Below are 14,372 nucleotides of genomic sequence, written 5' to 3' on the forward strand. Positions count from 1 at the left end.
TGTTTTTTCATCCTTTCTTGACTAGCAAGTTAGGGTTTTCCCCTAAGTCTATAAAAGAGTCCTCCATAAACTGTTTAAAGGGTAATGAATATATCTTCTTTATCAACCTTGTTCAAGTTTAACCGATTTTTATCTAAAGATGGGAAACCAAAGCCTAGATATTAATCAATGTTCATAGTCGATATTCTTAAGAGTATTTGAAGTCTGAATAACATCTCTCTATTCTTTACTTTCGCCAACATCCGCTGCATCAAAATTGAATACCATACACAATGAAACATCACTGATGTGTTGAGATGAGAATTTGGACTTTTCTGCAGAATGTATAATCATAATAGTTGTTGAGAGCAGGGAAATTTGTGGTTCTGCTGGGCTTGCTCACTACTCTCTCTCTCCCTGTTTACTTACTTTTTCTCATAGGAAACTTCCTGGAAGTTGTCTTACTGTTTCTCAGTTTATGTTCAATTTACTGCCCCACAAGGCTACAACTACTACCCAAACCTTTCCTTTTTGTTGGAACAAAGAACTAATTAAACTAGCTAGGCAGATTAGATGGATGCACGCCGTGCCTTATTCATTGTTGCCAGTCTCTCAAGCACATATCCCCGAACTTTCTAGGCACACATACTTGCTTTTTTGTCTTCACTACGGCCCCACAAGAAATATGGTTCAAGACATTCATTTTTTGGTGATTGGGGTATACCGAATGTGACAAAATAAGGTCATTTTGAAATAAAACACAAAGCCCCTTAACCACGTATTTATAAAAGTGGCTAATCTATTCATGATTAATTAACACTAATAAATATGGTTAGGGTAATTAATTTAATTAGTTAATTAATTGATTAGAATTTGAAATTAGGTTTTATTTTAGATTGAACTCATGGATGTGGGTGGATTTTTGAATTTTTTTTTTTTTTTTTTGAGAATTCTACTTGTAACGAAATTAAATCGTACTACCCAGAGGCTAATAAATATGAGATTGTAGAGATGATGGGTGATTTTATACTCAAAATTATAGAAGGAATCAACATTTTCAGTTCTGAAAGTATGAAAAGTCGGCAAGGTCGACAAAAAAAACCCTGCCGACTATAGGATTTTTGACATACAAATGAAGGTGTTACAAATGCATAATTAGTTGGCAAGGTATTAATTTCATAACCTGCCGACTATAGTTTAGTCGGCAAGGTATTAATTTAATAACCTGCCGACTAAAATACAGTCGGCAAGGTATAGAGATGGATATCTTGCCGACTCTGTAACTGCTATTTCAGAGATGAAAAGTCGGCACAGTATTCAAACTTATACCTGCCGACTTTATTTTAGTCGGTAAGGTCGACAAAAAAAAAACCTGCCAACCTTTGGTTCGTTTTGATTCTTCGTTTTTTTTTTTTTGATTTCACATGTATAGTTAGAGTTTAGAGGAAAGATTTTGATTTTTTTTTTTAATATGTTTTGGTCGGCATGGTTTTTTAGTAGGGGAAATTTGGTCTTTAACACCTTTTAGACACCCCTTAGCACATTAATTTGGATGGGAATAAAATGGGTATACCCAATATCGCCAGGTTTTCATACCTAGAAAGGGCATCAAAAACAAATATTAGGATTGTGCTGGGCTGTGCTAGTTGTCACACGCCCATTAAATCGCCTAAAATTTTCTATGGGACATGACCGGCAATACTTGCAGTTCAATGATTCAACATCACCCACCAGTACTCAGCCTTGCATACTTGCATCAAAGTATGCATCTTCCTTTACTCATAAGGCCATACACAACGGAAGTCTTTTCTTCTATCTGTCTAACTCTTCATGCCCCATAAGCATAAGAGGTTCAAACATACATCAATTCCAATTGACAATCTCACAACATCAGCAACATCACAAACACAAAGACATGACACAATTAACCCATTTTATTGTATCAAAGCAAAATTACATCAAACAGTCCATAACATGGACCAAACAGACCATCACCCTCTTGGTGATGCCTTATTCTCTCAAGTATGATACATGTCTACAAAACTCTCTCTATGTAAGCCTATTGATTTTTCCCATTCCTTAGGACTATTTATACAACAAACTCACTAGCCAAAACCGTGCACAACACTTGCACATGCATGGAACAACCATGTGTCCCATCAGGTAGTTTCCATAACCGCCAATCTGCTTTTCAACTGCCACCTTTTGTGTTGTCATGTAGATCGAAGCCACACTTGTCTTGAACGGTTAGGGGCACTCTACTAAGGTTATAAACTCATTTCATAACCTTCTCAACTTGTCTCGCGTCATTGGCATGCTTGTGAAGCCCGTAACCAACTCGTAACCGTCACTTGAGTTGTATTGCACCATTGTTGTGCTTTACCAAATTCCGCCTCTCTCCAATGCTCAGCCCTCTTGGCCCTGCATGCTTATCACTCTAAGCTAATGCGCGGAAAATCCTTAAGCTTTAATCATCGAGGCCATCTCCTTAAGATCACTCTAATTACCCATGCGTCATATATGCTTCACTTCGCCAATTATCTTGACAATAGTAATGCAACTCTTGCATTACCAACTTGTTTGCACTGTCCAAGTTTTGTCCAGTCTTCAACTAATGCATATACCAACTCCTGGCCTATTCTTCACTCTTGCATCATCCTTGAGTTTGGGCCAACTCAATTCCACGGATATGCATCGATGCCAACATCGCATCTTGCATTTGTCAACTTTGGACATGTCTTGTGAATCCCTCAATGAAGCTTCATTTTGTCGGCCAATAAGCTTCATTACTTAGCCAAATGTATTTACAATGTAGCGTCACTCTTGCGCTTCACTGGCCCTGCAGGGTTATGCCGTCCTTAGTACTTGACAGTCTATACAGTATACCGTTATTATGGCTTCGCAATCTTTGTATTGCGCCGCTACGGCTGGATACTGACTTGGCCTACAACTCTGTGATGCACAGTCATTATGCTCACTTGCAGCCATAGCATAGACCTCCCCCACCTAATCCGTTCAACGCCCTCGTTGAACGCAACAAAGTATACTCGTTATACTTGTTCTCTTGGCCTTGTACGCTTCTGAGCCCTTCTCAGAAATCAACAAACTTTGCTTGGCCTTTAACCTTGTCAAAACTTCTTTACCTAGTACTTTATGCCATCACATTGCTTTCTGCCTTGCCATTGATCCTACTGATTTGTACTGTTGTTGTCACGTTGAATCATAAGAAACAGTAGTTGAAGAAGAAGACATTGAAAACCATCCACACTGAAACATTGATTGATGAGATGAGATGAAAATTTTGCATATGAAAGAATAGATAATGGTTGAGTGAAAACGGCTGTGCTAGACACACCGTGAAAAAATTTCGTTGATATCATCGATAGAGAGAAGCCCCTGAAACCCACTGGAGAAAAAGGGAGTTGGTTTTTAGTTTTTTATTTTTTGTAGACCCCTTTTTTTTTTCTTTGTGTCTTGCGGTGATTCCACAGTGAGAAAATCACGGTGGATCTAGCATTTTCGGAGTGAAAATATGTTAATTACCCCTCCTGTTTATACAGCAGAATACACATGGGAGTACTAATGGAAGAAATAACTTGTGAGGAAACTTCTCGAAGTTGCCTACTGACTCTCTGTTTATTATATTCAAATTTTTTCTACAGCCACTTTTTGCTTAAACACATAACCACAACTCTAGCTAGATGGCACAGGGTGCACATAGTGCCCTGTTCTATAAGCGACGATATGTTGGAATCTGGAAAATAAAAATTGCTATACTAACAATGAAATAGTTCTCCTGTAAATTCCAAGTACTACAGTGTATGATCTTACGAGTAAAGTGGCTATAAACAGTCAATACATACATGGGCAAGTCAGGGAGTGATGTTATAGATCCAGATTAAAGAATTTACCTCCATATGTTAATATCCTCCACACATTAATAAAAATTTATGGTCTCAATTTGGACCAGTGAGAAATAATAATAACCTCTTTAATTTAATATTAATGATTTTTTTTCAGTTCCGCCATAAAGAATTTACCTCCAAATAATAATAATCAATATTATACAAAATAAAATATATATATATATATATATATATATATATCTAGTTATATTAAATTTATGATTAAACAAAATACTTATCTATAGTTGTTTGAGAAAAAGAAGTAATTTTTTGGATTACTGCAACATCTTTTAACTTGAGGATGCGTAATATCTCATCAACATAGACACCTTCTTGTTGAAGCCAAAATATTTTTAACTTGTCGAGCATGTTTAAAGATTCTTGGAACTACAAATTCCAAGATATATACATGCACTTGTATATTGGAACTATAAAAATGTATATACATCATCTAAATACAACTACAAATATATTGCTCATACATTGAACTTAATTTTTATATTTTGTATGAGTACCTCTCAATATTAATAACCCTTATATATTAATAATTTTGTGGATGCCCATGAGTATTAATATAGAGAGGTTCTACTATATATATATAAACATCCATCGATATTAAAGGCTTAAAAAACCTGGGCAAGCTAGAGAATGTGTGATAGACGGGCCCATCTTGTGAAAGATGAATCGGGAACTGGATAAACGATAAGTCTCCTAGTTTGCATGCAACTCTTAACTCTCATCTTCATCATCAGTATAAAACTAAACGCAAGTGTATATTCTTTTTATTCAGAAACATCGTATAGACCATAGAGAAAGAGTTAGAGAGATTTCAAATAAGAAAAGCTAACTGATTCATTCGCAGTGGACGACGATTTCGCATCACTATTAATGGAAGACTTGGATTTTTCCGTTAGTAGATTGGAAGATGAACCAATGGAAGATTCGGAAGGCTCCGCTAGTATATCATTAACGGAAGAGAATGTTAGACGTTTGGAAAATGATCTAATGGAAGATCCGGAAGATTTCGTTAGTCTGGACTCTGGAAGATGATCTAACAGGTAGCTATTTTCCGTGGGATAGCTGGTTAGAGGAGGAACTAAAAGAACAAGACCGTGAAGTGAATAAAGAGTTATTAGAACAAGAAGAAATTGAAAGTCATATGAGAATGTTACAGTTTTGAATGGTAATTCACATATTTTTCATAAGAAGTGCATGCAGGAATGGTCGAGGCGAAAATCTAATTGTCCTCTTTGCGCGCTATATATTCTGGATTCTTATGTCACGTAGTTAATTATATTGAAGCAAAACGATAGAACTAGCATATGTTTACTCATTGCAGTAGAATGTAATGATAGATTTTGCAATTAAAAGTAGAGGAATATATGAAATGTACAAAAAATTTGAAGAAGCCATGAAAATTTGGCTTAAAAAATTTGGCTTAAAAATTTGAAGAAGCCATAAAACCAAACCCTGCTTCAAAATTTCTCTAATTTGAAACGCGTTTCAAGATTTAAAAATCAAATGTATGAGACCTTCTAAGTGACTGAGAGAATTTGTTAAAGTATGTTTTATTCGCATCACCCATATACACAAAGATGGATATTGATCCAATCAGATATATGTCACTCATTATACGTAAACGTATTTGCATAAAAAAAACTTTCTTTACGTACATTGTCTATGTTACTTAGGAAGCGGGACAAACGCTCTGCATGTCATTAGTAGTCCAATTACTTCCAAGCACCTTAAATAGTAGACCACAAGTACAACCGGCTACTAAGCTTTTGCAGAGGGCATCCAACAGAACTTGAATGGAGTCATTGCTGAACCAAAGAGGGAAATTAGTCAATGGTAACCGAAAAACTAAGAAAATGCTGCTTATTTTTCTTAGTTTTAGATTACTATTTTGAGAGGAAAACATCATTGTGTGATTGAATGAAGGCTCAAATATTTGATGATGGCTTTATTAATTTGTTGTTAATGAGAATTCAAATCACGATGGATATTGTTCATGTTCATGCTCTTCTTCCTCTGTTGGAGAACTAGATAAAAATGATGATTTGTTGGATAATAAGAATAAATAACTAGAACTATTACTGCTGCTAGTTGTCGAATCATGATAAATAGCTAGTAGTTGAATAAGGATACAAACTGAAATATTTGAAGAAGAATTCGGCCTTTGAAAGAATAGATTATAGACAATTGTTGTCTACAAGAGATTTTCAGTTCTGCTGCGCCTTTTTAATGCTAGTTTCCCTGGTTTATGTTCATATAGATCGACTACGTCACTGCAGTACTACATGCATATTGCGTGATGGCAGAAAAAACTCGTGAGGAAATTTCCAGGAAGCTGCTTACTACTACCGTAAGTCTGTTATATTCAAGGTTTTGATACCAAAACTTTCAGCTAAACATACGTAGCCCTGCTAGGCTACTGCGCAACATACCTCTCTACGAACTAGTAAAAGATTGTATATATAGATACACAAAGGAGTCAAGGATCGATGCTCTAAGGATATGAAATTAATTAAATATCATATAAATCACCAAACCACAGTCTGGTTGCGCAATTTGAACCCAGGAAAGCAACTGCCCGTTGATGATTCATGAGATTTCTCAGATTGCTCTAATTTGTCTTCAAAAATATGCCTGTTTCTTTCGATCCATAGACCTGGAATTGTAGCAGCAAGACAAATATGACCACAGAGCTTTGATTAATTTAACCTTAAGGATAGGTAACTTGACTCGGAAGATCTAGCGCTATCACTTAAATAACCAAAGCCAACTTTGAGTTATAGGAATCCAAGCAATCCAATTTCCAGACCTGACACGAGTAAACATTGTCTCTACAAGTTGTTTTGATAAATAGTCGTCAAATTGCAGTCCAGACTTTCAGATTGCCGGTAGTAGTAGTGATTGAAGATCATAGACAGCTTCAAACCTTGTTGGTATTGCATTGTAATTAAACTTGTTACATGGATTTTGGTGGTTTGATGAACATTTCAATGAGTCGCAGATAACAACAACACACCCAATGTACATTTCTAATTTGAAACAAAATCTCAAGATAAAAGTAAAATCAACACTTAATTCTCAAACCTCAACAAGTAAACACTAACTAATTTTTTAAATAGATCTAAAATCGTAATGTTCCTTATTCCTTTTCTAGATCAACCCCTATCTTTCAATTTTCCCACCGAGCCAGAACCTGAGATTTAGCTCATACTTCAAAGTTTACTGTTCCAATTAAACCATATAGGTTGAATCGGCTACTGAGGTTTTACCACAGAGATGTTCAAAATGGAACCAGAAAACTGGAAAAACGCTGCAGGGATTCCGAGGCCTGAGACTATTGTTTTGAGAGGAAATATCATTGTGCTGTTGATGGGTAAGACATTTAATGATGGGTTTTTTGATCTGTCGTTGATGATTATGATGACAACCAAAATCATGATGATGATGATGATGTTCATGTTGTTTCTTTGTTGATGATGATTTGTTGGTTAAAAAGAATAAATCTTTAGAACTACTACTATTAGTTGTTGAATGATGAGAAACACTGGACAGTAGTTGAAGAAGAAGGAATTCAAAACCATACACAATGAAACATTACTGATGTGTTGAGAGCAGGGAAATTTTTGGTACTGCTGGGGTTCTTTAATACTGCTCTCCCTGTTTACTTTTTGACATAGGAAACTTCCTGGAAGTTGCCTTACTTCATGTGACTGTCTCAGTTTATGTTCACTTTCTGCCATGCATATACCCCTACTGCACCACAAGGCTACAACTACACAAACCTCTCATTTCTGCCTTATTTCGAAATTGCTAGCCATCCCCCACTCCCTTCCCCCGTTAGGTGTCAAGCAGATAGCGGTGTGATGCCATACAAAAGGGCCCCTGTTAACTCCAATCCAAAAGATTAAGGGCTAAGATCGCTGCCACCTTATGGAGGAAGGGGTGGAGGAAGTGTAGCAGCTTCGGCCTTATTCATTGTACTGGCCAGTCCAGCTTCTGCTTACCAGTCCATGATCCTACGTAACCTTGCTATCAAGCATTTTGAATAGCCTCTGAACTCTCAAGCATAGGTACATACATTTGAGTTCCAAGATTTTATGGGAAAGTGCTACACGGATCCAAGTTTTTGCCCCCATTATCTTATACCACTATGTGGCAATCAGATCCACCATTGATTCCTCCCCATCCTATCCTATCAGGAAAAATAGGGGGGCCTGTTTTAAAGAATGAACCAGTACTGTTTTGACACGTAACCGGTGTCAAAACTTGGTGTATGAAACCGGGGGCTAGGGAACATTTTCGGATTGTATGCACCTACCATGCTGCAGAGTACACATTGGAGTACTAACTGAACTGTAAAGCCAAAAATAACTTGTGAGGAAACTTCCTGGAAGTTGCCTGCTAGATGGCACACTATAAGCAAGGGGCACCCAAACAGACCAAGAACTGCACAAGCAGCACAACATATGGTGTGCATTGTGCCCTCTAGCAGAACTGTACGAGATGAGGCGGCGGCACCCCTAAAGTAATATCATTTTGTATAAAGATACTAAATGGAAATTTTGGACCAAATGTGTTTTTTTAGGCCTAAAAATAGTTTTTGCTTTTCCATATAAAAGCTTCTCCAATGGTTGTTGTATGTAATTCATGTGGCACCATAAATAAGACATCTTTATTCCAAATTTTTCTTAAGTTTAGGTAAAAAAGTTATTCATCTCCAATGATGTTGTTTGTGATGATTTTCTTATTAAATGTAAATTTTATGTTTAGTAATTTTAAGATTTTATTAGATCTAAAAATGATTATTTATTGTATTAGAATTAATTTTAGTAAATAAAATATATTTTTAATTTAAAAAAGCTGACTATGATGGTAGACAATGTCAAGGGGAATGTGGGAAACTAGACATTCCCCTTGACATTTTCTACCTAAAGTCATGTATACATTGGTTTGTGACATCCGGGTTGGATAATGATTTTAGAGAAAATGGATGTGCATCCTAGGTGTATTTTGACATTTATCTCCACACACATGCCATTGGAGAAGCTCTAACAGATGTTGGAATGGATTGCGAGTTTGCTGTGAAGTGTAGATTGATGTTGGGAAAATTAGGGGGAGACCCACAAAATAAATAATATTCTCATTGTCAGGCCCACAATTAATTTTGGGTACTGTGACACCCATAATTATCTGAAATTGTTAAAAACGTCTGCACGACGGATTATGCATTCGCATGACGGGTTATGCATCAAGGGTATAATTGGCAAAGTAACTGGAATATAACATATCTAAAAATCCGCGTCTTGGAATTTAACAAATTTTATATCGTTGGAAATCTTTTTAAGAGAGTTATGCAACGATTACAAACAATAATATTAAATGTTTGTTTTCCACGAAAATATCGGAGATGATAGATATTGTACCATCAAATGAGAGAATGGCTAGAGTAATGGGATATACAGGAGATCAATGCAAGATGTGTCAGATTGGTATTGAAACAACGAAACATATTCTATGGGAATGTTCGTTCTCTAGGGCAGTTTGGACTACACGTCCTAGGGCGAGAAGAAGCATGATGTATCCAGATACCAGTGTACAAGAATGGATCAAAAGCTGGTTCAACAGTGAGTTTTCTCAGATTGAAGATGACTGGATTGTTAAGATGGCAAATACATCATGGGAGATATGGATAGAACACTGCAAGTGTGTGTTTGATAATGCCAGACCAAACCCAGTGGGAGTCATTAAATCAACCGAGTTACTAAATGCTACAACAAGACAGAAAATGGTGCACAAACACCAAACTGAAGTTTCTGTCATTGACAGTGGAACATCTGTTACCAAATGGATGCATCCATCCTCACCTTATTACTCTATATGTTGTGATGCCTCTTTTAAATCTGTTAATAATGTTGAACATTCTGGATGGGGACTGATTTGTCGTGATTTTTCAGGTCAATTCATCCAGTTGAATGCACCTATGCTAATGGAATCGTGAACGCAGAGGAAGCTGAGTGCAAGGGATTGATTCAACCTATGCAAGTTGCTGAAAATCTAGAGCTACAGATGGTCTGCTTTAAGTTAGATGCGAAGCTGGTCATCAAGGCTGTAAATGGAGACATACAAGCAGTTGCATGGCATAACCAAGTCCTAATTTTAGAGATAAGATCTTTTTTAGGAAAACATCCTTTATGGGTTTGCAAATTTGTAAGTAGAAAGTTTAAGAAGCCAGCTGATAGATTGGCTAGGCATGCGAGAAATCTGAGAGTTTCTAATAGTTGGCATGCTTATCCTCCAAACTTCATTGCTTCAGTAATCTTGGAGGAGGCAGCAAACTATGTCCGCAATCATTCTTTATCTTATAAAAATAAAAAATTAATATGTTACCTGAACACTCATTATAAAAATTATATCGAAGGATGAGATTAAAATGCTATCTGAACACTTATTATAGATCGTGCGCACAAAATCGGAGTCGTAACCTGATGAAAGAAAAACACGCAGGCCCCAAGAATCTGGGAAATCTCAATAATTTGTGATAGACGGGACCTGAGTCCAAAATCGTGAAATTTGTTAAACGTACTGAGAATTAATGCATGCAGTCTTCTAGTTTATATGTAACTCTTAACTCTCATCTTCGTCAACGCAGTGTAACTCTTCAGTCTTAACTCTCATCTCTCGCAATACTAATTCTCCTGGCTGAAAATCTCTTATTTTTACTCGCTTGTTATATTCTCGAGCTATCCTCTGATGGTAATTTTCCATATGTCGCAAAGCAACTTCTCTTCGCTCTTCTAAATCATCCAATTTTGCTTGGATTAAATCCGCACTTAAATTCTTTTCCCATGCTTCTCACTTGGTTGTAGGAATTATAACCTCAGTTGGCAATACCGCTTCGACTCCATATGTCAGGCAAAAAGGTGACATTCTGGTAGCCTCCCTTCTAGTTGTTATGTATGCCCATGCTGCATTGTGTACTTGTTCGCACCATCCTTTATTATGCCCCTCCAATTTATTTTTCAATTTATCTGCAATTGTCTTATTGGTTGCCTCAACTTGACCATTGCTTTGTGGATACAATGGAGTGGATTTCCCGCTGTTGATTTTTAACGCATTTAGTAACATTTCTATATTTTCTCCTTCAAATTGTTTTCCATTATCAGAAACTAGTTGTGCTGGGATTCCGAATCTGCAAATGATATTCTCAAATATGAATGTGAAAATATCTTTATCTCGAATGTGTTGCACCGCTTTTACCTCTGCCCACTTAAAGTAGTCTGTCGCTACTATTAAATATCTTCTCTGCCCTGTTCCTGATATGAATGGGCCCACAACGTCTAACCTCCATTTTCCGAATTTCCATTTACTTGTGGAGGAGTTGAGCATTGTCCCGGGCACGTGTATTTTCTTTCCATGACGCTGGCATTCTTCTCACCTCCTTGATACTTCTTTCGCGTCTTCATGCATGTATGGCCAATAATAGCCTTGTATTTTCGTTCTATACGCTAGAGACCTTCCTCCACTATGATTTCCTGCATCCCCGTAGTGTAATGTTTTCAAGATTTCCATTCCTTCTGTTCTTGATACTTTTTTGGCGTCTTCATGCATGTATGGCCAATAATACTGCTCTCCCTGTTAACTTTTTCACATAGGAAATCTCATGGAAGTTGCCGTACTGTCGCGGTGTATGTTCACTCTCTGCCATACGTAGTTAGATACCCCTACTGCCCCACAAGCCTACAACTACACAAACCTCTCATTTTTGTGACAATCACTCAAACTAGATAGGCAGAGCAGACTAGATGGATGCAGGCCGTTCCTTACTCATTGTACTGGTCAGTCCGGATTTTGTTTACCAGTCCATGATCCTATGTAACCTTGCTACTACCAGTCCATGATCCTACGCGTGATGGAGAGATATAGTTTTGAATCTGCTGCTGAAGACGCTCGATCTGACAATGAGAAGCTACAGAATCAGATAATTAAGCTAAATAATGAACACTCGTACTCGCTTGACCATATTGAAAATCTAACAAATGAGAATATTTTTTTAGCTCAGCAATACGAGACGTTGAGCTCCCAAAATTCCCATCTATCTAATTTCTTGTATAGTGCTGATTTGAAGCATCAAAATTTATCAGATGAAAACCAAGGTTTATCTAAAGAGAAACGATCTTTTCTAAAGAAAGAAGCGATGTTTCCGTATCAATATCTTATTCTTCAGAAGGTTTGCGATGACCAAGTGGGATCTTTTCGCTCATTCAGAAATCAATATGATGAGTCCACTGAGAAATTAACCGCCCAGATGGAAATTAACGAAAAGATTATTCAGAGTAAGATTAATTTGACGGTGAAGATGAATCAACTTCAATAAAAACATACTCGACCAAAAGAATCTCATGATGTTCTTATGAAAGAGAAAACTACTCTCTCCTTGGACGAGAAAAGAATTCGATCTCGTCTTAAAGGTTAGTAGGTGATGATTTTGGTGTAGCTATGGAGAATATGAAGAACGGTGGTCTTGGTTTAGCTCAATATCTTATCTCCCAAAGGGAAGGTAGTCACATAGAGCTGACTGCCTCATTTTACTTGTTCTCTCTGATTATTAGTTAAATCTTAATCTTGCGAAAACTTCGCTTTTGTTATAACTCAAAACTTCTTCATGCAGATTCTAAAAAGTCATGCCAATCTACTATCTCTCAACTAAGATATGATTTGGTCAAGACTCGCAAAGAGCGTGCGAAGCAAACAAAAGATTCCAAAGATCTTTCAGCCGCACTCACTGCTTCTCGTGGTCGAGCAGAAAGGAGATTTTCATTTCTTCAGAACTTTATGGAAGCTGACAAAAGGAATGCTGAGAAAGGTGTTGCCCTCCAAGCACATACTAAATCTCAAATACTTGTGAACAAGATCCTCCTTGACAAAGCACTTTCTTTGGTGTCTGTTCCACCTCTTGATATAAGTGATGAAGAAAATCTTCCTGAGCCTGATAGTGATTATGATTATATTAGAGGTGAGGAAGATGATCCTACAATTCCTCATCTAGAAGCTCAGCTTGAGGAGAATAAATCTGGTGAAGAATTAACCAAAGATCTTAAGAGTGAAGTCAACATCGTGGCCTCTGCAATTGTTCAAGATTTGCCTTCCAATAACGCTCATCTTTTTTCTTTTCTTAGTTTCTTAATTCTTCGCAAATGTATTTTGGGGTACTTCAAACATTCGCTTAATTCACATACTCGTTTCTTGATAAGGAAGATAATATGTCATTCCTTTCAATCTCCATACTTGCCTCTTATTATATTCCTAAAAAGAAACGTGAAGTAATTTTAGATATCTCTTATGTAACCTGCAAAATAATAATAGTGTAAGTATATGTTTTATCATGAGGTCTTATCATGCCTTCCTAAGTAATGGTCTTATTTTGCCTAGTATATCATATTTTTGTCGTGCGACGAGATCGCAGGACTCCTTTACGTTTTCTCTAATGACCCATTGATCTCGCCTTATCATTTTCTTGTATTATTACCTCTCCAGGTTTTATTGTCGCACAAATATGACAAGCCTTAATACTCCTGTGGGTAAAAAGTCTCATGATATTTGTGTATTTAGACACAATTCATCTCCCTAATTTTGGATGCCGTCTTTATATTCCCCCAGATTGCTCCTTCAAAGAGGCGTACCCCTACCGGGTTAGGGTGGGCTCCTCCCTTCCAGTAATGCAACAACCAGTTGTTTTCACGATCTCTTATCCCTCCACCGATATGATTTATGGTTACAAGACCGCACCCTAAGTGGGGTTTCTTCGGACCGAGTGCATCATAGTGAAGACTTGTCAAGAATGGTCAGGTACGCTCCATACGCCCCAGGCACTCTTGACTCAACCGTGTACCTCAACGCCTTGATCGAGTTTCTGCACACTCCTTAGTATAGAGCTTCTTACCTTAGTCTTTCAACTAAGGCGCTCTACCGGATGGGTTTTTATTTCACCCCAAATCTCCATGACTCAAGCTCCAGGGTCAGTGTAGCTTTCATGTGATCCATGCTAACTAGCTTACGAATTATGACGTGTGTTAGGTCTTATTATTGCCTCTTTCTTTACGCGAACTAGGGTGCGCGCCACAATCGCATAGCTAGGCTCCTTAATTGGAGTCTTTATTTCTGATGCCTTGTTATTAAGGTCTTAATTTTTCCTATAATTTATATAGTATCATTATAATGAAATCTTCAAATGCATTCAGTGGAATAATTCATCCTTATTAGGAATTCGCATCTTCATTTTTGCTTCCTTCATTTTCATATACATGTTTCTTTCTTCAAATGCATACATTTATGCGATCATCATCGCATGGTCTATAGATAATATTTCTTCAGATATAATATGTTCCATGGACGTTCCAATTTTCACCCTGTGTTCTCTCCTTCAGGATCCATCAATTCATATGCTCCATTTCCAATTATTCTCTTAATTATATA

This window comes from Papaver somniferum, unplaced genomic scaffold, assembly GCF_003573695.1.
Source record: "Papaver somniferum cultivar HN1 unplaced genomic scaffold, ASM357369v1 unplaced-scaffold_29, whole genome shotgun sequence".
NCBI lineage: Eukaryota > Viridiplantae > Streptophyta > Magnoliopsida > Ranunculales > Papaveraceae > Papaver > Papaver somniferum.